The sequence below is a fragment of the Suncus etruscus genome, chromosome 20 (assembly GCF_024139225.1).
Source record: "Suncus etruscus isolate mSunEtr1 chromosome 20, mSunEtr1.pri.cur, whole genome shotgun sequence".
Lineage (NCBI taxonomy): Eukaryota > Metazoa > Chordata > Mammalia > Eulipotyphla > Soricidae > Suncus > Suncus etruscus.
The window spans coordinates 18517271-18525753 of NC_064867.1; positions in this window are offsets into that span (position 1 = coordinate 18517271).

Genomic DNA, 8483 nt, shown 5'->3' on the forward strand with positions numbered 1-8483 from the left:
CCGTTCTTAGGTTAGCGCATGCAAGGCAGATGCCCTACTGCTTCCACCACTGCTCCAGCTCTGAAGAATATACTTTTAAAAACACTAAAAATAAAATATTTGATAGTGATTACATTGTGTTACAGCCATTCCTAATCTTAATTACATGCTAAAATAAGATATTTAGGAAGAGACTGATAATTATCGCACTCTGTTTCTCTTGTATTCCATATGGAAATCACCACATTTCATAGAGACTTTTTTGAATTATCTTTGGCAAGGCCTGAGGATATGACATATATACATATACATATACATATATATATACATATATACATAATATATGCTATATTTCTTCTGACACCTTGTAGAAACGTTCTGGCTTAATTGGTGAGTCATTTTCTTCTTTGGCCAACTGTTTTGTTTTTGTCTGGTTTTCTTTTTTTTTTCTGAACTTAGATGAGAATTTTTAGGGTTATAAAACTGTTTATGTAAGAATCTTAGGAAATACATTTAAAACCAGGATTCCACTTAGGCTGGGATTGGCAGGGACTTTTAGAATGATATTCTCACAGTCACCTATGAATGTCTGGTATCCTAAATAAAAATATTAAGCTACTTATTTTTAGATTTCTTAAAGAACTTCATTTTTCAGTTTAATACAGTAAAGTAATAAACGTTTGCATTTTATTTAAACAAAATGTTAAATAATGCCAGTTTTACACATGCTCGCTTTACTTAGGTTTGATACAAAATATTTTTTATGAAGCCATAAATTTGAATTAAATATATGTTCTGATTAGTAAATAGATTGTGAAGAAAATAATTGAAGATTGATTTCCTTTAACTTTGCTTTATTAGCAGTTTGTCATATTTAGATTATGCTAGATGGTGTTCAGGGCTTTTTACTGGGTCTGAGAACACTTCTGTCAGGCTCTGTCAGGGATTCTAGAAATTAAACCAGGATAACCATGTTTGAGGCAAGAACCCTCCCCAGTGTAGTATGGCTCTGGCTCCAACATGATTTTTTTTAAAAGGGAAAATATATGCTAATCTGTTCCTTTCAAGCCTCTTTGCATTGCTGAAAATTTAGTGTGTTCCTGAAAAAATTCTAAATTTGTAGGAAACTTAAATTAAATAAAATATATTTTTATTTTGTCTTTGGACTAGTCAACACACACACAAAACAAAAACAAAGGAGATACATTTAGAATCACATTCACAGATAGATGTGAATATTTGTATAAGAAAATCAACTAATATATTCTTGTCATTAATTTTTAAATATAAAACATATCTTAGTATCTTCAAATAGCTACCAGTTTGTACTGTAGAGAATTTTAGGATATGAGTCTAGAGTGTTGGCCTAATTCCTCTCCATTGTTGTTTATTTAACTTTTTACCACTTTACGATACTATTTCACCTAGAAGACTAGAGTCAGATATTCTGATGAATTTACATATAATGGCTTGTTATCAATTATAATGTCCAGCAGCATTAAAATTCTAGACTTATACGTAAATGAATCTTCTTAATTTAATTGCTAAATTTTCACGAGAAAAAAAGAATCCTAGTTCTTCTTCTAAATGAAATTCCAGATTTATAAAATGCACCATAAAAATTACATTTACAATATCATTATAAAGAAATTTCCATTATTGTCTTTGTTCATAATAACTGCCATAACTTCAATTATTCAATCTTTATAATAGTATAAAATGTATATAATTATTAATTATATATGTTGACATGGAATTTTCTGTGAAAATCTTTCACAGATTTTGAAGTTCTGAATTTTTGTTGTCCCTATTTAGGAAAAAAACATGTTCTTTTTTCTTATCCCCACACTTAAATTTTTAGAAGTAATATATGATGTTTTAGGTAAAAATATTGACCTGTGTCTTAACATGTTTTTGTATAAACCTTATGCTCCCAGGATTAGTAGGGAGATACTGTTACATTTTAAGTTTAAGCCCAAGTGAACTATGCCTTAAAACATCTCATCCTTACCTTGATAATTACAATCTAAGCCTTGCAAAACCATTGTGCTCTCTAATTACTCTGACTGAAGATGAATAAAAAGATTTCACAGCAATCAATTGACTCTCATACTCTCATGTATTAGCAGCCATTATCTCCTTACTTCCAGTGTGCAGGTGTTGGTTGAAATAGGTAACTAGTTATGCCCTCCTGACTATATTTGATTGATATATTTTTAATTCTACAGAGAGCTAATCAAACTTATAATTTGATAATCAAGTTTCATTTTTGATTAATTCCACAGTAATCACTTAAGGAAATATAGCACAACTGAAAACATTCTTTGCTGAAATATATTCCTATAGGAATTGTGGACGCATCTATATTCTGTTACTCATTTGGCATTTGTGAAACACAATATTATAGAAAAGACAGTAGACTCATAATAGAGCCCAGTTGGAAACTATGGCTTATTTTCTCTTCAATTTTAAATTGGTGTTTATTGCAAGGTCAGGAAATTGAGGATGGAAAAAAATAACCTATTTTTTTACTTAAAGCATTTTTATTACAATGATTTAAATTTCATAGTTGAACTTTAGGCATATAATGTTTCAGTACCAGTCCCAACACTAGTATCAACAATTCTCCACCAACTTGTAGTACTCCCCATGCCAACACCAGAGATCATCCCATGCCATCATCACCCCATCCCAGCCTATGTCATAACAGAAATATATTTAAGAAAGTTTGGGTCTCATAATTTTATTGTTGTTGACTCTGTGGCTTGGTTTTACAGTTCTCTTCTTTCTTAACACCACCAATGTACCATAGTTCCCCTGAACAGCAGAATAGTAAGTTTCTATTACTAATCATCCATTTATACTATATTCAACTGCTCTTGTTCCCTTTACCAATCAAAATATAAATGTAATTTATTATTGTTGATCTCACTTTACATATGTATTATGTGTGATGTGTATTTTTGTATGTCTGGTATTTATTCTTGGGAGCTCTGTCATTATAAAATACCAGTTGAAATATACTTAAAAATGACCAAATTTAACTTAAGAGAATGAGAAAGAGTACTAAATAATGAATATTAATTTTGAATTCCAGCCAACATTTTTATTTCTTCTAGATGATTAAACAGAACCAATTATAAGTACAGAAACTCATTCATAGTTTTTCAATTTACCAAAGTGAGCACATTTGGTATCATTGAGTGGAGATATTATTTTCATGTTTAAGCAGGCAAACTGTTAGGAAGACAAATGAATTAAGCATTTTGATTGTAGTTCACTCTTGGTTAACCTTGGTGAAACAGTTCACACATGAATGATGCAAAGAAGATATGAGCTATTAAAATCTCTAAGTGATTTATATGAATTTGAATTATCCATGATTCCTTAGAGGCCAATAACTGGACATTATAAATACTCTGAACTAAAACTTATTGTCTTAATCATCATTTCCAGACCTATGACTTTCAATGAATCATTAATTTTCTTTCCATACATATTATTATGAGATATTATACTTCCTTCATTGTTACATTGTAATTAAAAGTATAACTTTTCTGTAAGAGTATATTAAAAACAAACTATTTCATTCTAGTATTAATACTAGGAAGACTAGTTAGTATCTAGCTATTATAAGCCTTTATATTACATTTATATTGTTTTAATATATGCTATATTCTGATAAAGTTTCATTTTGTTCGTGTGAAGTTAGATTAAAACAAAAATAATATTAAAAGTTTATTTTAAATGGTTATTTTTCCAGGAGAAAAAACACATTTGAGAAGCTATTTGAATCAGAATAATATTGCATAAAAATATTGTTCTTGTACTGATGGAATCGTTTCATTTTAGATACTACCTAAAAGCCACCACAATAGAGTTGGTAAATTGCAATCTTTGATGGAACCAAGATCTCTACTTTTTTATGTAGTGATAAAAAATCAAATTATCTGGGAAATGTTATCATTATTACTGATTTTTTATTATTATTGTTTTGGGCTACAACGGCAGTGCATAGAGGTTACTCCAGGTTCTGTGCTCAGAAATTGCTCCTAGCAGGCTTAGGGGATCATAAGGGATGCCAGGCATTAAACTGGTCTGCTTCAGATTAGCTGCGAGCAAGGCAAACGCCCTACTGCTGTGTTATTGCTCCAGCCCCACATTTATATTTCTTACTTTAAGTCTACTTAAGTGAAAAAAATTCTGTAATTTATATTTAAATATTAAAAAATAATCTATATTTCATAATATATCTTGACAAAGAATTATAAATAGAATTTATAAATAGTGATTGTTTATAAATAGCATCTCATAATCTCATAATGAAAAACATCTGTCTGTTGTCCATGCTGTCACTATTCTTTGAAAAAATATTTCCCCTATAAGTCACAAAAACACTCCAGGTATATTTAAAACCAGACTCAAAATTTTGTGGTCTTTTTGGAATATGTAGGGGGTGGGCAGAATCCTCACGGTGCCTGCTGTACAAAGCCTCCTCAAAATTTCACAGTATTGACAATCTAGAAGAACAACATATTTAATGGGTAAGTAGCGTGGAAGCAAACCAAGATAAATAACATAGAAGGCTCAACTTGTGCAGAAGACTCAATTCTGATAAGCTCAAATTAGATGATGGTTTTAAGATGACCATTGTGAGATAGAACAATTAATTGTCACAAATCGACTTTTATTGATTTGGTTTTTGATAGTTTTATTGGCTATTCTGTAGCAACAATCAATATGAAGTAAATTTGTTACATACCTGCTAAGAGGGCAGGTTTGGGGATGGGTTGACAATGATAAATAAGTAAAGGGACAGTCACATCAGTTGTGGGGTTGGTGTTGGAAAATTGTAGTTCTAAAACAACTGCATTATGAATATGTTGTAAGTCACAATGTTATAAAAATATATTTCCCTCTAACTCCTCTTGGTTCTCTTCACCATCATCATCCCCCTTCTCATTTCCTTTTACATTTTGTAAGATAGTCAGAGACTAAGTTGAATTACCAACCTATCCTGTAAAATTTTAGAAAAATAGTAGCTTTATTTGCATTCTTTCAAATGCGTGATCTATAAATATTTTGTATTAATATCATTTTAAACCTTTTTTAATATTGGTACTCTTTCCTCATTTATTGACTGAAATAAAATATTTATTATGGCTACTTTATGTGTGTTACAATCTTAATATACTTTTTAAAAAAATTTTTATTTGTTTTGTTTTTTGGGCCTTCCCCTGTGATGCTCAAAAATTACTCCTGGTTATGTGCTCAGAAATCATTCCTGGCTGGGGGACCATAGGGGACACCAGGGGATCGAACCACGGTCTATCCTAGGCTAGAGCTCTCAAGGCCGATGCCTTACTGCTTGCACCACCACTCTGGCCTCAAATCATAATGTACTTTCTGAAAATTCTCTAATAATTTCTCTCTCTAGTGCAAAACTTATCAATTACAGTACAATTGACATTTGAGACCACATAATTCTTTGCCTTACTGGGATGTTCTGTACATTATAAGATATTTAGCAGTTTCTCTCTCCTGCAATTACTAGATACCCATTGAATCTCTTCATTGGGACAGTTACAATACTCAGTGGTTCCTGAAAAACTCTATACTATAATATAAGTAGATTCTCAGGCCAATGGAATATAAATGAGTGCCTAGAGATAAAACCTCAAAATACAGATAATTAGTCTATGACAAAGAAGTTGTGCTCATGAAGTAGATCAGGGAAAGCTTCTTAAGCAAGTGATAGTGGGAAAACTAGATACCCATAAAATAAAAAAGCAATAAAAAATAAAAAATGGATATAAGATCCCAACTTTGGATACTATAAACAAAAGTTAATTTAATGTATATTGAATATATATATTCTTTATTTTTTTCAATCTTGTGGTTGTTATTTTGTTTTTGTTCTTTTTTTTTGTTTTTGTTCTTTGTTACTGTTGTACTTTTTATTTAATTGCTTGTTTATGCTTATGTTTTCTTCTTTTTTTCTTTCTTCTTTTTTTTTTTTTTTTTTTTTTTTTTGGTTTTTGGGCCACACCCGGTAACGCTCAGGGGTTACTCCTGGCTATGCGCTCAGAAGTCGCTCCTGGCTTGGGGGACCATATGGGACGCCGGGGGATCGAACCGCGGTCCGTCTCCTAGGCTAGCGCAGGTAAGGCAGGCACCTTACCTCCAGCGCCACCGCCCGGCCTCCTTTCTTCTTTTAAATTGATATTTATAGCCTCTCGACGGACTCCTCCCAGTATTTTTTTCCAACCGAACCACATAACTCTAATCATCTTGTTCTTTCTCATAAATTCAGGGGTGAGGGGAGAGAATGAAAGAATGGAACTAGTCGTATGAACATTGAGTAGAAATAAAAAGAAAGTGAATGGTACCAGGAGAAAACAGTCACATGAACATTGAGTGGAAATAAATAATGTTCAGGCCTAAATATCAAACCAAAAGTCAACGACAACAGAATTAAGATCTACAAGTTATATACAAAGGGGACCGGTTACACTATCAGTCCAGGTGTCAAATAGGGAAGTATGGGAAAGTATGTATGCTGGGAACAGGGTCAAAGGGAGGTCAACACTGGTGGTTGGGAATTGTCCTAATTCATTGTCACTATGTACTTTAAATATAACTATGAAAAATTTGTAATTCACATGGGTCTCAATAAAAATTATTAAAAATTTAAAAAAGATCAGATTTAAACACCAAATCCAAAGTCAACAACAACAGAATTGATACCTAATCTGCAGCAAACTATACACAGAAGGAACCAGTTACACTAGCATTCTGGGGGGGGGGGGATTAGGGAGATATGGGTTTCGTGCTTGGGAACAGGGGTGGAGGGAGAACAACACCGGTGGTGGAAATGGCCCTGATTCATTGTCACTATGTTCCTTAAATATTACTGTGATAGATTAGCAATTTTTGGTCACAATAAAAATTATTTTAAGAAAAGAGAAAATATAGCTGATCAACAGCTCTGATCTCTCCATTGCTAATTGCTGATTTTAATGCCCTTTAGAAAGGTATTCTGTTCTAATTGGATAGAGCCTGAATTTGGCTGGGTATTGCTTAGAACTGGCATTGAATTTCTTATCAGATGTGCTTGACTTTGCCCTACACAAACCCCTAATTGTTCTAATTTCCAAAACATGCCTGATATTAACACCACAATATAAAATTATTCCTTCTGCTTTTATTTTTAGGTACCTGGTTATGCCTGTTAAATCTTACACTCATAGATTTATCAACTACTTCATTTGTTATTTATTTTATATTTCCTAACTATGTGTTAGACAACAAATTATTGCTGGAAAGACAAGAATAAATAAACCCCAGGTGTTGCCTTAGGGAACTCAGTGATTTTATTCATACCTAGCTCAGATACTGGCATATATCTGATATGTATATATATATATATGTATATATATACTGGCATATATACTGATACATATCTTTGTTTTACATTTTTTGATATGAACAAGCTAGACTACATAAATAGAATCTTTCTTTCCCCTGGTAGGCCATAGTGTATAAGAAACTTTTTATGTTAGTAGTAGTATTTAGTTATTAAAATTCATTAGAAGTGTCCTGAGTACATTTTAAGCATTAACCTATTAAATATCACAATTTTGTATTTGACATTTTATAAGCAAAGCAGATGAAAAGACAGTAACAGGCTTAGGCTGTATATGAATATAGAAAATAGAAAATCTTGTATTCATATGGAGATAAATCTGTTTTGAGAGGACTCAACTCAAGAGATTTATTTTGAAATACATTGTCACCTATAACATAAAGTGGATCTTAACATCTCTTCACAGTTATAAGTAAATTATCTTTCATTTTACATTCTAATCCACACTTCACTCTTCTATATGAGTTTGTCATGGTTACGGCTCTTCTAACATTGATTTTATAAGTAAAATTTTACTGGCACATAGTCACAGCTATTTACTGGCACACAGTCACAGCTATTTGCCTTCTTTTAGTTATTAGAATTCCAATACTTGAATAAAAGCAAAATATTAAAAAGAAATTTTTACCACTCTAAGTGGGAACACATCCATTATTTATCTTCTTCCAGAAATTCTTTTTTATTGGTTCTTCTATTCACATAAAATATGAAAAGTATTCTTTGAGTGTATTTTTTACCTCTTTTCTTTCACAAAGTCTTTTTATATGACAAATAGGTTAAAGAAATTTTTAGGTTAAATAGGTTAAAGTTTTATAGAATTTCAGCAGATTGACTTTATTACTCAATATCTATATGAACCAGCACAATTTACACCAAGTTATAATGCTATTCTACCTCCCAAAAGAGTCATCTATCTCATCCACTTCTCTTTCCTCCCACAGGTATCATAGTTTTAACCAAGTTTTGGAAATTATTCTGCATTTTGTGTGTTTGTCTGCTTTAAATATTAATGTTCTATATGAAAAAAAACCGTTATTTTTCACTTTATTTCTTACTTAACATAATCACATCAAGTTTT